Source organism: Palaemon carinicauda, chromosome 32, assembly GCF_036898095.1.
Source record: "Palaemon carinicauda isolate YSFRI2023 chromosome 32, ASM3689809v2, whole genome shotgun sequence".
Taxonomy (NCBI): Eukaryota; Metazoa; Arthropoda; class Malacostraca; order Decapoda; family Palaemonidae; genus Palaemon; species Palaemon carinicauda.
The window spans coordinates 2,348,228-2,371,167 of record NC_090756.1 but is presented as its reverse complement, the minus strand read 5'-3'; the positions used below and the strand labels follow the sequence as shown (position 1 = coordinate 2,371,167).

Genomic DNA, 22,940 nt, shown 5'->3' with positions numbered 1-22,940 from the left:
CAGTTTGACCCTGGGAGAAGTCACCACGATCTCTACTCCTATCTTCCTCATCAGAGGGGTCGGAGCTGCCGTTGGTTTGAGACCCAAATCAGCGAAGGCAGGCTTAACAGCCTGGACGACAGCTCTGATAAGGGACCCAAACCATGGCTGCTTACTGACAGACGCAGTGTCAGAGACTCCCGCTGGAGGGAAGGGGATCGGGCGATCCTTCGGAGTAGATACCACAGGGACTGCCTGAAAAGGAAAGGAAGAAGATTGGTGCCTAGACCTCTCTGAAGACCTCCCCTCCTGCGAGCGCGCTGTTCTGCGCTTGCAAGGGGGGGGGGGGGGTTTGAAGATGATGACCTGACTGCTCTTGCTCCTGAAGACTCGCTAGGAAGCTCGCGTTGCGAAACCCGGAGGGAATCCCGCTTGGGGTCGCGCGATGGAACAATCCCAGATTCGCGCGGGCGCGTGGAGATTGAGGCACGGGCGTGCGGGCGAGTGTTAGCGACCAGGAGAATGACGGCGCATAGGTGAACGACGGAGCGCAGGCAAGCGATGGTGCGCAGGGCGAGCAGGTGAGCGCCTGCGCACAGGTGAAGTTGCGCGTGGGCGTGCTGGAGAGTGATGGCGTGTAGGTGCGCGATCTGGAGAAGACAGATGGGGCGCAGGATCAGCAGCCTTAGAAGCAAGTGAAGGAGACTGCTCGTGGACGCGTGGTGTCTCATCCACCTCTGGAAGTGCGCAGGTGACTGCGCGCGATGGCGCGTAGGCGAGGGTTGACGAGAGGGCGAGTTCCGAGGGCGCGCAGGTGAATGCTGGCGAGAAGGCGAAGGATGAGGCTTCATTCCTACGCCCAGATCTGAAGATCGTGGGCGCGCGGGTGAGCGACGGTGCGTAGTTACGCGCTGGTGCGCAGGGGAAGTTCGCTGGCGAGGTGGAGATCGTGGGCGCGCTGGAGATCAAGGGCGCGTATCAGGATCAGGGCGAGCAGATGTGCACTGGCGAGGAGGAGATCGCTCATGCGCAGGAGAGCGTTTGAGAGCAGGAGAGAGCTGACATGTCGACTCTGCCATAGGAGATCGCTGGCGCGTTGTTTCCGGCACAGGATGACTCTCAGCAACGGCAGGAACAGGAGAAGGCTTATGCGCAACTCGCGCGCAGGAGATCGTGGGCGCACAGGTAGAATCTGGCACTTAAGGGACTTGCTCACATTGTGAGACAAGCCCTTTTGCCCCGAAGGGACCGGTGCCCGTTGGATAAAGGAGTGCGAGGGCGCCCACTGCGCATCAGCTGCCATGAACGGTGAAGGAGGATCAGCATGTCTGGCAGGTGTAGGAGATCGCGAACGAGCTGCAGAGAGGTCCAGAGATGCGGCTGCAACGGTCGACTCACGACGAGGAGGATCCTCTGCATGGGACGGCGAGGGCGAGGAGCAGAAGAGGCGCCTCCTAACTCCCTTGGGAGGAGAAGGAACACCTCTACGGCGAAGAGGAGGGCGAGCCTTGCAACGCATACGTCCTCTGGGAGCAGGAACACCATCATCGGTCCTCCGAAGAGGAGTCTCTGTCAGTGAACTCCCCCGAGGGGACGAATCCCCTGCAGGAGAGACCGTTGGACTCAGCTCCTCCCTCGAAGGATGTTCGGAGGGGGGAACTGAGCCTTCAGCAACATCAGCACCCAAGGCAGGGGTTTGACCCAACCCGTCGGAAGTCTCTGCCACAACAACGTCGACGATAGACAGAGGGTCAACCTCCACTATCACCGGCGACTGTTTGACAGCTGCGCCCAACTGAATCAAGTCAAACAGGGCTTCCCTGGAGGGCAAACTCTTAAGCCCCAAGGAAGCCCAAAGCTGCAATAAATGACAAATTCGAAGATAATTTGTATTTTTCCTAACCATACAAACCTTAGCTATTTACAAAGGGTTTACTTTTAGCGCAGCTGAAATGACGAGCCAATAGTTTTTAACGAGGGTTAATTACCCCCCCCGCTCTAGTTAGCGGGAGTGGGGAAGGGTAGCTTGCTACCCCTCCCCCCTCCACACACCGGTGACTTGCTTCACTTCACTTAGAGGTAGGACTTGACTTGGGGGTCAGGGATGGCGGGCACATATGTGTAAATAGCTAAGGTTTGTATGGTTAGGAAAAATACAAATTATCTTCGAATTTGTCATTTGTTCCGTAACCGAAATACAAGCCACGCTATTTACAAAGGGTGACTTACCCCTTAGGAAGGGTGGAAAGTACCCAGCCTTACTGACTTCGGCTTGCCCGGGGGCTCGATCCCTCAGTGAGCAGCACTAGAGAGAGGGAGCCCCTGTACCTCACAAGTTCCTAGCATCGCTAGGAACGAGTGGCCTACATAACCAGTGTGAGGAGGAGAGTGTGACTCGTCCTATGAAGTTGACCTTGAGACCTTCAGATAGGAATTCTAGGATAGGACGTTCCCCATACCACCTCGTCAGGGTATGGGAGACGCAACAGTATTAAGCTTAATACTAGGAGCACAAAGAAGCATGGGTTACCTGCAGAGGTCAAGGTCAGCTATGCGAGGACCAGGATGCTGCTTCCCCAAGAGAGGGGAGAATGAAGAAAGAAGTAAGGGTCAGACATACTCTTTCATTCACGCAGACTAAGACCGGGTAACAACGCTCTCAACCTACTGCTACTTGTCCAAAAAGGAGCCTGAGGTTAGACCAGCTGTTGTGCAGCCACCACAGGGCCGATAGAAAACGTATCGGGGCTCCTGTGGGTTACGTCTTGCAGGTAGTGGGCTGTGAAGGTCGTTTGACGCTTCCAGACCTCAGCTTGAAGTACCTGCGTCACAGAGAAGTTTCTCTTGAAGGCCAGGGATGTAGCAATACCCCTGACATCGTGGGCCCGAGGGCGACGTGACGGAGGAGGGTCAGGATTCAGGGCATGGTAGATAACCCTTCGAATCCAAGCTGAGATGGTGTTTATGGTGACCCTCCTCTTTGTCCTGCCTGTGCTCACAAACAAAGCTCGCACATGAGGACGGACTGCAGCCGTTCTCTTCAAGTAGTGCCTCAGACACCTCACTGGACATAGTAGCAGCTGGTCTGGGTCGTTTGTTACAGAACGGAGACTCGCGATCCTGAAAGAGTCGAACCGAGGATCCGGCACTCCAGGATTCTGAGTCTTGGCCACAAACTCAGGGACGAACCTGAACGTTACCTCCCCCCATCCCCTTGAATGGGCGATGTCGTACGAGAGACCATGAAGTTCACTAACTCACTTGGCCGAGGCCAAGGCGAGTAGGAAAGCCGTCTTCCAAGACAGGTGGCGATCGGAGGCCTGGCGTAATGGCTCGAAGGGAGGTCTCTTAAGAGACCTGAGGACTCGAACCACGTTCCAAGGAGGGAGTCTCACTTCCGACTGGGGGCAAGTAAGCTCATAGCTACGTATGAGTAAAGAGAGTTCTAGCGATGAAGAAATATCCCCGCCCTTCAATCTGAAGGCCAAGCTTAAGGCTGAGCGATAGCCTTTCACTGCCGAGACAGAAAGGCGCATTTCTTCTCACAGATACACGAGGAAGTCCGCTATTGCTGGAATAGTGGCATCGAGTGGAGAGATACCCCTTCCACGACACCAACCACAAAAGACTCTCTACTTTGCTTGGTAGACTCCCTCAGAGGACATCCGCAGGTGCCGAGACATTCTCTCTGCAACCTGTTGCGAAAAGCCTCTCTCCGCGAGGAGACGCTGGATAGTCTCCAGGCGTGAAGCTGAAGCGAGGCCACGGCCCTGTGAGGGACGCCGGAGTGGGGTTGTCTGAGAAGCTCGTGTCGTGGAGGAAGCTCCCTTGGGAGTTCCGTCAGGAGTTGCAGAAGGTCCGGAAACCATTCCGCGTGATGCCATAGCGGAGCTACTAGAGTCATGGAACAGTTGACCGATAGTCTGGTCCTGTTGAGCACCCTTCTCATCAGACAGAATGGTTGGAAGGCGTACACGTCGATGTTGTCCCACCGTTGCTGGAAAGCATCTTGCCAGAGTGCCTTGGGGTCCGGGACTGGTGAGCAGTACAGGGGCAGCTTGAAGTTCAAGGCTGTCGCGAACAAGTCCACAGTCGGGGAACCCCACAAAGTCAGGACTTTGTTGGTTATCTGAGGATCCAAAGACCATTCGGTACTCACTATCTGCGAAGCCCTGCTCAGACTGTCGGCGAGCACATTCCTCTTGCCAGGAATGAAGCGAGCTGATAGTGTTATCGAGTGCAAGATGGGATAGCTGTTGCGAAAAAGTGCCTCCCTGCTTGTTGATATAAGCCACTACCGTGGTGTTGTCGCTCATCACCACCACGGAGTGACCCGCCAGGGACCGTTGGAACTGCTGAAGAGCCAGAAAGACGGCCTTCAATTCTAGCAGGTTGATGTGTAGGCACTTTTCTGATTCTGACCAAAGGCCTGAGGCCCTCTGGTTCAGAACGTGCGCCCCCCACCCTTCTTTTGACGCGTCCGAAAACAGAGTCAATTCCGGGGGGAGGACGAGAAGACTCACTCCCTTCCGCAGGTTCTCGTCGGCCAGCCACCACCGCAAGTCCGTCTGTTCCAGAGACCCCATTGGGATCAGAATGTCCGGGGAATCGGATCCTTGATTCCACCGGGACTTGAGCCGCCATTGAAGGGATCTCATCCTGAGGCGGCTGTTTGGAACCAGACGGGCCAGGGAGGATAGGTGGCCTAAGAGACGCAACTACGATTGGGCGGGGAGTTCTTTTCGCCTGAGGAAAGGTTCCGCCACCCTCCTCAGCCTTGCTATCCGGTCGTTTGATGGAAAGGCTTTGTGGAGATTGGTGTCTATTAGCATGCCTAGATAAACCAGTCGTTGGGACGGCTGCAGAGAGGACTTCTCAAGGTTTACCACGATCCCCAGATCCTGGCAAAGATCCAGAAGCCTGTCTCGGTGCCGAAGAAGGGTCGACTTAGAGTCTGCTAGGATCAGCCAATCGTCCAGGTAACGAAGGAGACGAATGCCGTTCCTGTGCGCCCAAGATGAAATCAGGGTGAACACTCTGGTGAACACCTGAGGAGCTGTGGAGAGACCAAAACACAGCACCTTGAACTGGTAGATCTTGTTGTCTAGGCAGAATCTCAGGTACTTCCTGGAACACGGATGGATTGGGATCTGGAAATACGCGTCCTTTAGATCCAGTGTACACATGAAGTCTTGTGGTCTCACCGCAAGTCTGACCGTGTCTGCTGTCTCCATGCTGAACCGGGTTTGTTTGACAAACCTGTTCAGAGCTGAGAGATCGATGACGGGTCTCCAGCCTCCAGTAGCCTTCTTTACAAGAAAGAGTCGACTGAAGAAGCCTGGGGAGCCGTCCACGACCTCCAGGAGAGCACCCTTCTCGAGCATGGTCTCGACTTCGGCCTGAAGGGCCAGCCCCTTTGCCGATCCCGTGGCATAGGAGCTCAACGACACTGGATTCGCTGTCAGGGGAGGTTGAGATGTCGTGAACGGGACGCGATAACCTTGGCCGATCACTGAGACCGTCCAAGCATCGGCCCCGTGTTGCTGCCACCTGTGGACGCAACGCTGAAGGCATCCCCCCACAGGTGGACATGCAGGGGGACTGCCACCCCTAGGGTTTGCGGCCGCAGCCGCCACCCCTAGGAGTCTTGCCTCCCCTGGAGGACTTACCGCCCCTCTTGACCTTGGCTGGAAAGGGCTGGGGCTTAGACACCACTCTCTTAGCTGCCGGTGCCTGTTTGGGAGCCTTACGAGGCTGTTGCTGCTGTTGTGGCGGGGCTGGAGGCTTATAGGGCCGAGTTGTAAGGGCCCTGTGGAGGAGGGAGTCCGTGCTGGATTTCCTCCACCTCTCAGCCGTTCGCTCCATGTCTTGAGGCTCAAACAGGCTCTCCCCCAGAAGGGAAGCATGTCGGAGCCTACACACATCTACAGCGGGGACCTTCGGATGGAATCTCTCGGACACAGCATCGCGGCGCTTCAACACCGAGTTGGCCCACAGGGTGGTAACCTGGTGCGCCAAAAACTCGATGGAGCGGGTGCCCGAGAGCAAGGAGGTCTCTAGGGCCTTCCTATTGGTCTCCTTGGACAAGTCCTCCGATCGCAATAGGATGCCCAGAGATCCTAGCCAGAAGTCCAGCCACGAAGTGGCCTGCATGGCACACTTAGCAACCTTCTCGTGGTTAAGGATCTCTGCCGCCGAGAACGACACCTGCCGGGCAGAGTTTCTCAAGGGGAACTCCCTTCGCCAGCTCCTCCACAGTGATGGAGAGGAAGAGCGAGGTTGTGCTCACCCAGGATCTCGAAATACCTCCTCTGCTTAAGGCGAGGAGGAGGGATGAGCTTGTTCCCGGCAGTGGAACGACTGGAGGAGGCAAGAAGTGCGAGCTGAGCGTTGGCCCTAGCCCTGGCACTCTTCAGCCCCCGAGACCAGGGCAGAGCTGCACTGGTCTTAGGGGCCTTCCGAACGTCAAACACTTCATCCAGAATCGTGTCTTTGCCTTCACGGGGGGCGATGACTGGATCCGTAAGTCTGTTAAGTTGCCTTATCAGGCTTAGGACCTGCCAGAAGGCATGTTCGGACTCTTGCTGTTCTCCTCCCTGCGGGCTGGCAGCTAAGTCTCCTGCCCAGGAATCTCTTCCTGGGGTGATACGTGGACATTCCCCTGGGTAGTCGTGGGTTCCTGACGAATCATTGCAGAGGATTTAGGGACGGTCTTGGAATCCTTAGGTTCCCTCCTGGGAGGGATACAGGATCCCAACAAAGAGGTTCGAGGGGCCCCTTCCTCACGAGACGATTCTCCTGCCTGAAGCGAAGTTTCCCCCCCTGGTGCCGAGGGGAAGACTACCGCCCCACTGGACTCACCTGAGGACGGAAAGGCCTCGTCCACGGGAGAAGGAGAGGGAAAGGGATCGGGCGATCCTTTGGAGTGGACACGACGGTACCTGCCTGAAAAGAAGGTGGGGAAGAATGCTGTACTGACCTCTCTTCGTCCTGCACTACCAACCTGTGCTTGGATGGAGGTGATCCAGAGTGCCGTCTAGGAGCACGCGTCCCTGCTGCTACCACCGGCTGTGGAATTTGCCGCGAACGATGGTCGCGCAAGGGCGAATGGTCACGCGGGAACGCGGGCGAGCGATCGCGCGGGCGCGCAGGCGAGTGGGCGGGCAGGTAAATGAACACGTGTCCGAGGCGATGAATGCAAACGTTGGCGCGACGGCGAGGGAACGCGCTGCCGCGTAGGTGAGGAAGATCGCTGGCGATGTAGATCCACAGGCGATCGATGACGAGCTGGTGAGTGCAGTCGCTCAAGTTGGCGATGGCGCGATGTGGTATGTCGACGCACTGGTGTGCGATGGTGAGCAGCATGCGCAGGTGAATGACCGCGTAATGGTAAGCGATGGCGAGCAGCATGCGCAGGTGAATGATCGCGTGATGGGGTGCGATGGTGATCAGCATCCGCAGGAGGGCGATCGTTCAGGGGTGAGCGATGAGGAGCAGCATGCGCAGGAGGGCGATCGTGCAGGGGCGAGCGATGGCGAGCAGCATGCGCAGGTGGCCGATCGCGTGATGGGGTGCGATGGTGATCAGCATCCGCAGGAGGGCGATCGTGCAGGGTCGTGCGATGGCGAGCAGCATGCGCAGGAGGGCGATCGTGCAATGGTGAGCGATGGCGAGCAGCATGTGCAGGCGGGCGATCGCGCGATGGCGAGCTAGAAGCTGGCGAACCATGTTCCTTCAGGAGCGTTGGAGAACGTCGGCGCGCTAGCTGTCGCTGTTGAATAGGCGATACTAAGATCGCCTGTGCGCGCTGGCAAGCAGGTAAACGCTGGCGAGGAGGTAATCGCTGGCGCGTAGGTGATCGCTGGCGAGCTGGAGATTGCTGGCGAGCAGAAGGTCGACGCGTGTCATGTGAGAGGACAGGTGGCGCGGCGCGTTCACGAGCAGGAACAATAAGATCGCTGGCGTGTTGGCGAACATGTGTTTCTGACACACGCGCAGCACGATGTTGCGTAGCCACAGGACCAGGCAGATGGTGAGCAGGGAGTTCAGCAGGAACTAAAGGGTGGTCAGAGACCGCAGGGCGAGGGTCCTCAAATGAGCGCTGACGCTTGGAAGAGAGCTGACGAGCAGGAGAGCGCTGGCGAGGGGGGCGAACATCAGGAGAGAGCCGACGAGCAGGTGAGCGTCGGCGAGCAGGAGAGCGCTTGTGCGCTAGCACTGCTCGCGTAAGGGAAGGATCCCTTAGCCCCGAAGGGACCGTTGCCCGTCGGGTGACGAGTTCTCCAGAAGGCGAAGATCTGGCAGGAGATGGTGAGCGGTCTGCAGAGAGGTTCAAGGAGGGCGGAGCTGTAGGTTGAGGCTGACGAGGAGAGTCCCCCCCGGAGGATGAAGACCCAAAAAGGTGCCTCTTAGTCCCCCTGTAAGGGGAAGGGAGGCCCTTGTGGCGAAGAGGACGGTGAGCCTTACTGCGGAGGCGGCCTCGGGGGAGATCGTCGGGACCATCGGTCCTCCGAAGGGGAGTCTCCGTTAAAGCACTTCCCTCAGAAGGAAGCTGAGCAGCAGTCGAGACCGAAGGACTCACTTCCTCCTTCGAAGGATGTACGGAAGGAGGAGGAGAGCCTTTAGCACCATCACCAGCAACAGCACCTGCGGCGGAAGGCCCAGCCACGTCGGAGGCCTCTGTCACCACGACGTCAACAATAGACTGAGGGTCTACCTCTGCTACCACCGGCGACTGCTTAACATCGGCCCCCAACGAGACAAGGTCAATAAGAGCGACCCTGGAGGGCAAGCCCTTAAGCCCCAGGGACGACCAAATCTGTAAAAGATCATCACTGGATAAGGCATTATCAATAACCTCCCCCGGAGGAGGAGGGGGAACCGCCTCGCTATGGGAGGCGACGCCCTCTTCCCCCACCAAAGGTCGGGAAACAGAACAAGGGCCTGCGCTCCCACTCGGCCGACTCTCCTTAGGAGGCGGACGAGGGGGAGCTTCGGAGGAGGTTTGGGCGGCGGAAGAAGAGTCCCGAGAACCTTCCTCCTTCAAGGCTAACCCCGGAGGAGAACGGTCTCTCTTGGACTTCTTCTTACGCCGACGGCCAAACCTCTCCCACTGGGAGGCAGACCACTCCCTGCACTCACGGCACATGTTCTCCTGGTCACACCGTCGGCCCCGACATTGAGGGCAGAGGGTGTGTGGATCCGTATTAACGTCCGACATGAAAGTCCCACAAGGACGGCCGGCAACTCCAGGGCATGTACGCATAGTAAAGAAATAACTGAAGGTCAACTTCCAACCAACACACACGCTGAAAAGAAAAAGCAGAAAATTAAAGGCTGTCACGAAGGCGATGAGCAGACACGTCTGATCACCGCCGAGCCAAAAGTGAAGTGAAGCAAGTCACCGGTGTGTCGAGGGGGGAGGGGTAGCAAGCTACCCTTCCCCACCCCCGCTAACTAGCGCGGGGGTAATTAACCCTCGTTAAAAACTATTGGCTCGTCATTTCAGCTGCGCTAAAAGTAAACCCTTTGTAAATAGCGTGGTTTGTATTTCGGTTACGGAACAAATCATCATTATAAACAGAAACAGATAAATCCTCCCCCGGAGGAGGAGGAGGAGCTGCCTCGCTATGGGAGGCAACTCCCTCTCCCGAACCCTGAGGTCGGTCAACAAAAGAACGGCCTACGCTACCACTCGACGGCCTCTCACGAGACTGATCAAGCGGGAGCTTCGGAAGAGGTTCGGGCAACGGAAGAAGAGTCCTTGGAATTTTCCTTCTTCAAGGAAACCCTTGAAGAAGAAAGATCCCGCTTAGACTTCTTCTTGTCGCCGGGAAAACCTCTCCCAGTGGGAGGTAGACCACTCCCTGCACACTTTATCCTTATCACACCGTTGACCTCTGCAGAACGGACACAAGGTGTGAGGGTCCGTCTCGACCGCCGACATGTAAGTCCCACAAGGGCGGTCGGGTAAACCAGGGCATTTCTGCATGATAAGGAGAGAGGCCAACTTCCAAACACACAAACTGAAAGAGAAAGCAAAAAAGATTAAGGCTGTCAATGCGAGGGTGAGAGCAGACACGTCTGACCATCACCCGAGCCAAAAGCGAAGTGAATCTGTGAGGGGGGAGGGGTAGGTAGCTACCCCACCCCTAACCCCCGCTAACTAGTGAGGGGGTAGTTAACCCTCGTTAAAAATATAATGGCTCGTCATTCAGCTACGCCGAAAGTAATACCATATTTAAATAGCGTGGTTTGTATTTCGGTAACGGAACAAACATACGATAGCTCAAATAACGACCCATAAGACTGGCATGCACAGCACATCCATGCACCGCTTGCTAAACCTGAGGATCAGTGATATTTGTATTTCGTGAGCAAAGTGAGCCACAGCATAGCTTAAACCATTATAGGTACATTATATGAATTACGGGTAATTATGGTACTTTTAACAGTGACTAACGTGGATCTTTAAAGTTACAAGGTACTCCACCAATTTACCATCTGTCAAAACCTAGAATCCATGTCACTTCATACACAAAATGGCAATGCAGTTGACTTGCTACAAACGGGTACCTTATAAATACCATAAAAACCGGCTTATCTTAAGCAAATCCAGTTGACCTTAGAGAGCTGACACTATATAGTATTAGATTCATATGAGGAAATTTTGCAAATTAACCTCCAATATCGACTGACAGGACAATTTCCATATGGCAGTACATGGTTACGAGCGTAACTGACGCACACCAGCGTTATGAAAATTGAGTCGAAACTTGACATGGAATTATAAAATGAGAAGAAAAATCACAATGTTATACATGTTACCGTAATTTATCTATGAATATGTTGGTTAATGAACTAACATTTATTATTCACTAAAAGGCTTTTGCTTAACTGTAGCTTACTTTGCTTGCAATTAAACATATATTATGGCTTCTCTCTTCTGGCAAGTGGTAGCCTACAAGCTGCGCTACGCATGTTAGCCGAGTGGGCAAGTATTTTGCTAGACAAAAGTTTAGTGACCCCACCACCTATGCACTACCCTACAGCCTAGAATAACTTATTATTTAGGTCAGAGATGACTATGGTATGAGGTGACCTGATCCCCATGTTCCGCTTGTCAGAACAGAGGAACAGTGATGTTATGTTTATTTTGCGAGCAAAGCGATCCGCAGTAGAGCAAAATACATAAGTGTGACATCAAAACACGATGCTTGTGATTGTACTAGCTACATGTTAGATTAAGAATATGGTGCTCGATTGAGGTACCACTAACACAATTACTGTACTCTCTAGGTATTGTTTCCCCTCTTATCTTGGAATAAAAAATATTTTGGTAAAATTATAGTTACAGACAGAAAAACTTTTTGAGCAGAAAAGGGTTAATATACGATACTTTTTAAGTACTAGTGAAACTGAGATTCGCTACAAGAAATGGACGAGTGCTGGCTAGTTTGGTATTTTTCTCTATGTTTAACAGGGGCCGAGGCATAACTTATGTATCGGTCTATTAAAACGTGAAGTCTCTCTCTCTCTCTAAGTTCATTGTTTACATCTGGGAGACTGATATCGAGTTACTGCGCATGCATTGCTTGCTTTCGCTTTGGTCCGCTTTCCTTTTTTTTAGTATGATGTAATCATTACCTGGCTTTTTTAACCAATTAGGAGCTTCCAACAATTTAAGCCCGTTCCTGGATGTTGTTTTACAACAGCCATTTTTTTCTCACCTTTCCCTTCAGTTCGAGTTAAACCGCCTTCACATAAAGACGGCTCCAAGAGGGAACTTGAGGGAAGTACAATCTACTGTATTTAGAAATTTAGTTTAATTTCATCTATGTCAGCAATTAATTAGGACGTTCTCGATTCAGTGTATAGATATTGTTACTCATGTAAAAGTAAAAATTAACCCCAAAATAATGAGCCAAGGGGATTGTAAACGTCGCTCAACATAACACTTGCCAGTACATACAGAGCTTGCAGTTTATATTTATCCGCGAGCTAAGCGAGCGCACGGCGAAGCAAAAAAATTTATTAGAACCTGAAGTGAGGCATAGATAATTATGATACTTACATTATCAGCCACTTACATGAACCATATATTTTTCCGACTAGTTACCTAGTGTTTATTTTGCATTTCTGATCATTATTATTGCTGTAAAATCACTCGGTTTCTGGTATTTACCCACACAATATACCCCATAACTGTCTTTATATAAGGGGGTCCAAAAGCTCATGAACAGGTGGTTTGCCCAAATAATCATGGTCAGAAGCACATAAAACACAAGATAGCAAATAGGAAAAATATATGGTTCACGTATTTGGGTAGAAATTAAAGTATGATATATTTACCCTCCTATGTACTGGTCAGCGGATATTTGAACCGGGAACGCTTAACGAATTGATTATTATTTCTTAGATATCAAAGTTTCTATCTAATGTGAAAATACGTTAAAAAAAAAAAAATACGTTTTTCTATATTAAATAAATTATGTTTTTCTGTCATCTATGAAACCAATCATTTAGTTCACGTCTTATTTTGTTGGATTATTCGGTAATTGTTTACAACACCACGCTCTCCATTTACTCCAAAATAATGCAATCCTGCAGTTCTCATCTTGCGCAGTAATTAGGTGGTTATTTAAATTCAGGTTAAGGAATAACTAGCAAGATATGTTGAGGAAGGGGGAAGGGGTCATAAAAAGAAAATAGCCGTTTCCTCACTAAACGACTTAGAACTGACACGTCAACATAGTGAACCAAACATTAGTTCGTGATGCCAGCGTACATTTGATATACTGTATATTCAAAATATAATTAGTTAAAAATGGATTACTTACTCAAAGGTGTCCATAAAATATGCAATTTACAAATAGTGACACTTTTGAGAAATCACTCAATTTTTAATATTTTGAATATACAGTAAATCAAATGTACGCTGGCATCATGAACTTCTGTTAATGTACACTGGCATCACGAATTCTGTTTGGTTGACTATGTTGACATGTCAGTTCTAAGTCGTTTCGTGAGGAAACCGAGCTATTTTCTTTTTATAACCCCTTCCCTCCTCTTCAACATATCTCGCTAATTATTGATTTCCCCGAATTTAAATAGGCTAACCACCTAATTACTGTGCAAGAAGATGAGAACTGCAGGATTGCATTATTTTGGAGTAAATGGAGAGCTTGGTGTTGTAAACAATTACCGATTATTCTGTTACTATCATCTGTAAGTTAAGTTTTCATTTTATTCCCCAATACCCGGATTCCACCTAGGGAAACACCATTACTGGTGTGGTATGTAAGATGGTGGTAATCAGACATACTTTTGAGGAAGATAAAAACATAAAACAAATAACCTAAAAGAAAAAAACATTTTATATGCAAAAATGGCTGGACTGGACTACCAACATTTAATTGTTTTTTTGTAAAATCTTAAACTTCGTTAGTATAGGTTTCCGCCAGTATAATATGGGAATCAAAATAATGTACTTGCAAAGATCTATTCAATTAGCCGAGTTTCAACGTCTTAATTAATATTGCACTCTTCTATATTGAAACCGAATTCAATACATAAGAGGGCTTGATTATTTAAAAGTTCTATAGCCTACTGAAACCAATACTCATTACACATTAAACTTGGTACTGAGTTTATATAAGATTTGGACTTACGAAGTTATTCCACTGGACCGGAAAAATAATAATAAAAAAAAAAAAAAATTATGCTATAGGTGAAATGCCTTAGCCTATGACAACCGACTCAAAATGGACATGGCCTACCCAATATTATAAATCCATAATTTTTCCTTTGAAAATAAATTTAATATTTCAATATACCAGACCTTGTATCTAAATTACCGGAACCAACCTTTGGGAACACATGGGACATTTAATTACGAAAAATGTCTACTACTTCCACCAGAACTTCTCCGCAAAACTGCAGTTAGTACAATGGCACACCAGTGTTACCAGATGGGGTAGTCTAAAAAGCCCTAAATCTCAATGAAAAAAAATCCCCAAAACAACACAAAAATCTCCATTTCTACAAATACATTTTCTTCTGATAATGTAGGCTTTACTAATATAGAAATTATTTACTATAGGCCTACATCTCATAATATAAAGGTTTAGTCATCTTTATTTCTTCTTCATGGAAATTTGTACAGAATATCCCCATCCGCGATCCTAAATCTCCAAATCTAGGGATAAATTCCCATTTCTGGCAACACTGAATGACACACACACACACACACACACACACACACACACACACACACACACACACACACACACACACACAGGAGTGCGGAACAATACATATGGCAGGAATCATAGTAGAACGTGGCAACATCATTTTTCTTATTATATCATTATTTAATCGTGTCTTAATTTAAAATATATTGATTTAAAGATAGAATATATGATACTATATTAATTGCATACTTAACTCCTATGGTTTTTTTAAGAGGGAGGAAATACCTATTGTGTGTGTGTGCGTGTGTGTGCAGACTCGCAGAGCCCTCACATGGGGGAGTGCAGGGGGGAGATGGCAAATGAAATACCCTGGGGCGGCAAAAGTAACCTGGACTTACCGGCCCACAAGGTTGAAATAATAATAATTAGCGGGTAAGGGATAAAAGCTTCGAAATTTGTTAACGCAAATTATGATTTTTGCAATGAAGCCATTAAAAAACCAACAAAAATTTAAAAATTTCACCGATTTTTTTTTCTTTTTGCAATAGTAGGCCTATTAATCATCCTGACAACGAAACTCATGCACTTAAAAATGTTTGCTTCTAAATATCTTCGTTTTCTTTTACATTTTCTTTTACATTTCCTGCGCCCTAAAGAATTATTTGGCAAAAACGAAGAAGTTGATGCAGTGTGCAAAGGCATGGAGCAAGAATATGACGAAGGCCTGAAAGCATCAGAACTATGCCAAGAGATACAAGACGTAAAGTTCTTTGTAAGGAACAGAAACATAGAATCAACCACAAAACTCCTTAGGTTTATTATGAAATATGGTGAAGGATTCGCTAACCTTCAAGTGGCACTTAGGTTATTATTGACTGTAGGGGTATCAGTTGCTTCATGTGGAAGATCCTTCAGCAAATTGAAGCTCATCAAGACATACCTGAGAAATACTATGGGCCAGGAGAGACTTTTTCAAATTTGGCACTCCTCAGCATTGAGTCTGAAACATTGATGGCAATGAATTTTGATAATGTAATTCATGAATTTATCATAAGCAAAGCAAGAAAATTAATTTGCTAATGTTATAAAACTGTAGCCTAACCTGGTGTATATATATATATATATATATATATATATATATATATATATATGTATATATATATATACTGTATATATGTATATATATATATGTATATATATATCGATATACACACATATATATATATATATATATATATATATATATATACTACTACTACTGCTACTACTGGACAGCTGGTGTAACCACCACCAATAGCCTACTACTACTACTACTACTACTACTACTACTACTACTACTACTACTACTACCACACCCTCTAGATGAACACAACGGAATACAATTCACCTCTGCATCAAGAGCAACAAGGGTACAAATAAAAGTAAACAAAAAGACATGAAAATCAATAAGCAAAATATGCAAATTAAAATAAACACAATAAAAATGAACTGTAAAAGGAAGACATGTTTTTTGGGCTTCGTGAATATTTTTACTTGTTATTGATAACAATGAACACAAGACAGTGAGTTAAATATTAAATTCGTTGGATGATGTTCGAGTCTTATTCAATGAAACTGTGAAGAGAATTATTCATTTTCTTTCATTCAGGGGAAAATGAAAATTTCCTAAATGAATTCCATTGATGTGGGTCTAATAGAATAGAACCATTAGCTTGGTTGAATGAGGAATGGGAGAAACTAAAATGAATTAGTGTATAACATTGTAAATAAAAAGGAGAATAATTAGCCATCTAGAAGGAATACATATACACACAGACAAAACACACACACACACACACACATATATATATATATATATATATATATATATATATTTATATATATTTATATGTGAGTATGTGTGTGTGTTGTGGTCAGCGTGGTGATAAAAACTGGCCAAACCTCAGGCATAATAAGGACATGGTCGAGGCCTTTGTCCGGTAGTGTAATAGAAACGGCTGCACTTGTTGGTTTGTGTGTGTGTGTATGTGTATACGTATATACACACACACATATATATATATATATACACATATACATACGCACATATATATATATATATATATATATATATATATATATATATATATATATATATATATATATATATCTTCTGCCGTTAATAGTCCACTGCATGACAAAGGCCTCAGCTATGTCAATTCATATCTCTGGTTTGTCCAGTTTTTCATCATCATGCTGGCTAGTGTGGATTGGTGGATGGTGGGAGATTTTCGTCTGATCGCTCACAGCACACCAACCTAGTGTGGGTGGACCTGTCTAGTACAGGTTTGCTGATCATGGCCATACGCAAACCCATTCACTACGTTAAGGATATATATATATATATATATATATATATATATATATACATATATAAACATAAAAATTCCAACAAGAAAGTAACACCAGAACTCCGACAGATAATTGTAAATAGTCATTGATATACAATCTACGGCATAACCCAAGATTTGGAAACAATGTTTCTATGGCTACCACCATGTTTAAGCCAAGTTGATATACTAGTGACATCAAAGGGAAACTTAGGAGAATTCAAAACATGAATAAAATTTGAGGTGAATATTAGATATTTTCAGATAATGTTTAGCCACTTAATCATTATCATTACTTGCTAAGCTACAACCCTAGTTGGAAAACCAGGATGCTACAAACCCAAGGACCCCCAACAAGGAAAATAGCTCAGTGAGGAAAGGAAATAAGGAAATATACTACTAAAGAAGTTTACGAATAATAACAATAAAATAAATCTATCATATATAAGCTATAAAATCTTCCAGATATCAAGAGGAAGAGAAATAAGATAGAATAGTGTGCTCAACTGTACCCTCAAACAAGAGAACTCTACCCCAAGACAGTGGAAGATCATGGTACAGAGGCTATGGCATTACCTAAGACTAGAGAACAAAGGTTTGAATAGGGTGCTATAGTGTACCCTCAAGCAAGAGAGCTCTACCCCAAGACTGTGGAAGATCATGATAGAGAGGCTATGGCACTACCTAAGACTAGAGAACAATGGTTTGATTTTTGGAGTTTCCCTCTCCTAGAAGAGCCACTTGCATACATCTACATTTTGGAACTGTTTACATTTAGTGTGAATATCAATCCCTTCATGTTAATAATATTCATTAATGTTATCAACATTTATCTACACATTCTTCTCCCTTTCATTCTTCTTCACTTTAATTACAAGACAATCCTTACATTCTCTCCAGTATTCAAACTCTCAAAGTCACTTTCCATCTGAAAGCGTAAACACCATTTCCACCTAAATCATTAATATCTAACCCAAAAAATATTTCAAAATCTTCTCATCTTCCCCCACTCTCTCTCTCTCTCTCTCTCTCTCTCTCTCTCTCTCTCTCTCTCTCTCTCTCTCTCTCTCTCTCTCTCTTTTACTCTGCAGTTAATCATTTAAACAAACATTTCCATTTCTCTCCCAAATTGCTCAGATTTTAGCCTATTCAGTAAAAAGCTCTTCGGAGACCCACACTCTATTCCAGTGTTCTGGGAACTCAACTAATTGGGAACAGGGGAGCTGGCAGTCCTTCTAGGAAAGCCTCCTATTAAGCTTAACCTCTTCGAGGGCAGAGGGTTAAAAAGCCCAGTTTGGGACTTTTGTTGGGGTCCTAAAGGTGTTAGGAAGTATTGTGCCGAGTTGGTATAAGTGGTTAGGATTTAGTTGTGAGTAATAAACAGGTTTAGGAGGAAAAGATAAACACTGCAACTATGTTAGATTATGGTAATTTAAACATTTGAAAATGATAACATATTAAATATGTTTACTGATTGAAGGATGTTTCTGGATCTCGGACGCCAATGCAGATCTAACAGAGAGAGAGAGAGAGAGAGAGAGAGAGAGAGAGAGAGAGAGAGAGAGAGAGAGAGAGAGAGAGTGTGGCTATGATTTCTGTGGGGGTTAATAAAGATGCCTTTAATGATTGTGGGCGATTCAAATGAGTGATTAGGACAACTGTGGGAGTAATGAAGGAACAACTTGGGGAAAGTAAAGTGGCTGGAACTTCTGTGGGTCTAATTAAGGAACAGTTGTGGGAGTAAGGAACATAGACTGTGGGAAATTGAATTACAGATTAGAACTTTTGTATGAATAAAGAAGATACTATTAGGGGACACTGAAATAAGTGATAAGGAATCATGTGGGAGTAATAAAAGAGCAATTGTGGGAAATAAAACCCAACCTGGAATTCAGCTTAACTAATTAAGAAATGATTGTGGGAAATTGAAAATAAGAGATTATGATTCCTGTGGGAGTAAAGAAATAAAACTATGGGGAATTGAAGGCTTAGGATTTTTGTGGTATGATAAAAGACAGACTGTGGGACTGGGAAACAGACAAAGGGAACTAAAACCTTTGTGGGTAAATAACAAATACACGCACACTCACGAACACACACACACACACACATATATATATGTATATATACATATATATATATATATATATATATATATATATATATATATATATATATATATATGTATGTATATATACATATATATATATATGTATATATATACATATATATATGTATATATATAAATACACACATATATATATATATATATATATATATATATATATATATATATATATATATATATATATATATATATATATCAAGACATTTGGAATAAGCAATAAAATATACAAATTCTAGAATTACATCAAATGAAAAAAAAAAGAAATATATGAAAAAAGAAAGGCAAACCATCAGAACAAACATCTCCAATAATATATCATTAATAAAAACAGTAAAAAAAAAAAAAAAACATATCAACAGAAATCAAAAGCTGATAAGAAAATATTACTTCCACACCTAACAACAACAGAATAGCCCACGACGTTGCTCTTCTGTAGGTAGTAGGTTGGCCAGGGCACCAGCCACCCGTTGTGATACTACCGCTAATGAGACATGAGGTCCTTTGACTGGCCAGACAGTACTACATTGGATCCTTCTCTCTGGTTACAGTTCACTTTCCTTTTGCCTGCACATACACCAAATAGTCTGGCATAGTCTTTACAGATTCTCCTCTGTCCTCATACACCTGACAACACTTGAGATTACCAAACAATTCTTCTTCACCCAAGGGGTTACTGCACTGTGATTGTTCAGTGGCTACTTTCCTCTTAGTAAGGGTAGAAGAGACTCTTTAGCTATGGTAAGCAGCTCTTCCAGAAGGACACTCCGAAATCAAACCGTTGTTCTCTTGTCTTGGGTAGTGCCATAGCCTCTGTACCATGGTCTTCCACTTTCTTGTGTTAGAGTTCTCTTGCTTAAGGGTACAGCCAAGCACACTATTCTATCTAATTTCTCTTCCTCTTGTTTTGTTAAAGTTTTTATAGTTTATATAGGAAATATTTATTTAGGTGTTGTTGCTGTTCTTAAACTATCTTATTTTTTCTTGTTTCCTTTCCTCACAGGGCTATTTTCCCTGTTGGGACCCCTGGGCTTATGGCATCTTGATTTTCAAAGTAAGGTTATAGCTAAGCAAGTAATAATAATAATAATAATAATAATATGGCAACACTCCCTCGGACGTTGTTCTTCACATGGCAACACTCCCGTAGATGTTGCTCTTCATATGGCAACACTCCGGCGGTACACGATTCATACCTGTGACAGTTCGGAACAGAACATGAACCAAAGCAACTAAATTTCTTGTCACATTATTCATTCCCAACATAATTAAAAATGTTCGTCTCTTACGGGTTAATTACACGTTGGGCGAAAAAAGAGAAAACCATAAATGTGGTTAATTAGGTTTTTAAAGGAGTTGACGCATATGAAATATACTGTCTTTTTTTTTCTTTTTCTTGCATAAAGGGAAAATATAATTATTACGAATTTTGTATATAAATTATGTACAACTTCATAAGTTCTATGAAAATATATTTAAACAAAAATGATCTGACATTAGAATAAGTTTTATCATTGTCAAGTGATTTTAAAACCAAAACAGATATATAATAATTGTATATGATTTTTTTTTTTGGGCGGGGGTGGGGCAAAAATAACTATTTCTGTTTTTCATCGAAAAAAATGACGTCATTATAAACTTTTAAATTTTAAAAAATTACATTAGCAAAAGTAAATCTATTATTGTTTATTTTTTATCTTGTTATTCTATTAAGTCATACACTACCTATGAGGCTGTATTAGGAAAATGCAATAACTTCCTTTCAGACTCTACTGAGAAAATGAAATCATTTCCTTACAGCACCTTCATGGAAAACGCAATACTTCCCTCTTGCTTTTCTTCGTCAGAGAGAGAGAGAGAGAGAGAGAGAGAGAGAGAGAGAGAGAGAGAGAGAGAAAGGAATATACTTCAGGCTTCTTCCATTTTCTGTGACACTCCACATCCATTAATTACTAAGTCAAACCTTCTTTCCTTTTTCTTACTTCATTAGTCCTATTATCCAAAAACAGCCTTTCATTAAGGAAAATGAAGATCGCAAATAGGGAGACATACTGGGCTCTGATCCCTTGTGGTGGCCGATGTGGTAAACGTATAAGTAGTTGGTCTCTCACAGTCCCTCAGGTAGGGGTAGAGGGAGTGATCATACCCTTGGGAGAGGGGGGTACCCCGAAGGAATGGGGAAGGGGGTGAGACGGGTTGAATGTGTGTGAATGCATATCTCTATATTTAGCCATAATTTTTGACGGATCGCGTACCCTAATATAAGTTATATTTAACCCTATCCTACCAAAAAAATATATAACAGCGCTCCTAACCAAACACTAGCGTCCCCCCCAAAAAAAAAAAAATTCACCAACAGTGCTCCATGCAATTATAACTTTACACATTAATAACAAGAATCGGTTGAATTCAGAGTTACATTTGTGAGTTGAAAAAACAAACAAACACAATAACTAGGATATTGTTTAAATTGAACTACATATTGCAGACCAAACTATTACTGAAATTCTGGTAGAAGGCTGACGATGTTATCATTTAAATTGCTAATATATTTTGTGTTTTTATCATTGTTATTGATATATCACTGATCATATGGATATATGGTCAGTCTCTAAGGCATTGTCCTGCTTGCTAAGGCAATGTTACTGTCCCCTGCCTCTGCCATTCATGAGCGGATTTTAAACCTTTAAAACGTGCACACACATACCGTTTGATTATGTCAGACTTTTTAAATGAGAGAGAGAGAGAGAGAGAGAGAGAGAGAGAGAGAGAGAGAGAGAGAGAGAGAGAGAAAGTAAACGAAAATTATTAAATAAGATTATTTTACATAATATATCATAGCCCTTTTTAGTTTTTTCCAACTTTACGATCACGTATGATACGTAATTGACATGCACTTATATTTGAGGTTTTCTGGCATCCTGACATCTAATTCTATTTTGAAAGTCTCAACTCCAGAACAACCGCAAATGAAATATTAAACAAATTGGACAGATTTTCCGAAAAACGAGGTATCGAAAGGAAACATGTTGGCGTATTGTCGTTTTGGTTTCCAAACTTTGGTTAAGCATCGCCAAGCATTGGTTAATGAAAAGCATGCTTGATGAGTTGATGAGTGTTCTCGGTGAAGAGATTAAATCCAAAGGTGTTGACTTCATTACAGAGAACGCACTCAATTCTCGTTTGCTTTCTGCATTATGCAAAAAAAAAAAAAAAAAAAAAAGTTATTCCGAATTTGAAACACTTATTGTATTCACACTAGAAGAGTTGGAAGACCCAGGCCTACATGGCTGAGGACTATGAAGCGCGAAGTAGGAGATGATGAATGGAGAAGTAATGAATTAAAACTCAAGATAGAGACGACTGGCGAAATCTAACCGAGGCCCTTTGCGTCAATAGGCGTAGGGGGAGGAAATGATGATGCTGATTGTATTCACACATAAGGGAGAATATTAAAGCAAGTTCTCATACTACGCGAAGAAATGAGGTTATTTTTGGGCAGACACTAAGCAAGACATATAACAAAATTCTCTGAGGACCTCTTTCTTATATAAAGGTTACAAGGTTAAAGGTGTCTGGTTTTAGTTCCTGTTCCATCAGAATAGATGCTCACCAGAACGTCACCCGGCCAAGCCCAATCCCCTACTGTAGTGCCCAACCACAGCAGTGCCCCCCCCCCCCAGTAAACAGCTTAAACTCACAGTCCCGGACTGAGATCTATCTGCTGCCAAGCGAATGCTAGGCAAACACGTTACCACTGTGCTAGCCAGGAGGCTGTTATTTTTGTAGACATGTTTGAATCCATGAATCCCTCAATTTTTCGCGGCAAGGAAAAGAGATCACAGGGTTCCAATGACATAAAATCTAGAATGCGCACTCAGTAGAGCTCAAACCTCCGCCTCGGCAGCTTATTTCTTGACCTTGACCTTGTCCTTTGACCTTAACATGTATTAATTGGCGTGGATTTTCATACACTCAAATACACCTGTATGAAAGTCTCTGGGACAACGATGTCCAAACTTAAGGCTGATTACGTGAATTTGACATTTTGCTTGACCAGGACCTTGACCTTCCAAAATTTAGTAATCTCCAGATTTTTACCTAATGGTTAATCCCTGCAACTTTCATTACTCTACGATTGAAATTGTGGACAGGAAGTTGTCTACATACAAACAAACAAACACACAAACAAGGGGTAAAACATACCCTCCTTTCAACTTCGTTGGCGGAGGTAATGATTGTTCGATTGCCATGAAATTCGACTGCTTCCAAAAT

The 22,940-nt window shown here is 44.9% G+C and overlaps 1 long non-coding RNA gene across 1 annotated transcript in view; it reads right to left on the bottom strand.

Annotated features, from left to right (window-relative positions):
• The window catches only part of LOC137625700 (uncharacterized), a 30,131-nt gene extending 16,233 nt beyond the window's left edge, over nt 1-13,898 (bottom strand). Inside the window, exon 1 of the long non-coding RNA XR_011040874.1 lies at nt 13,820-13,898. This is a non-coding gene — a long non-coding RNA (uncharacterized lncRNA). The remainder of the gene's footprint in view (nt 1-13,819) is intronic.
• Nucleotides 13,899-22,940: the final 9,042 nt, after the last annotated feature.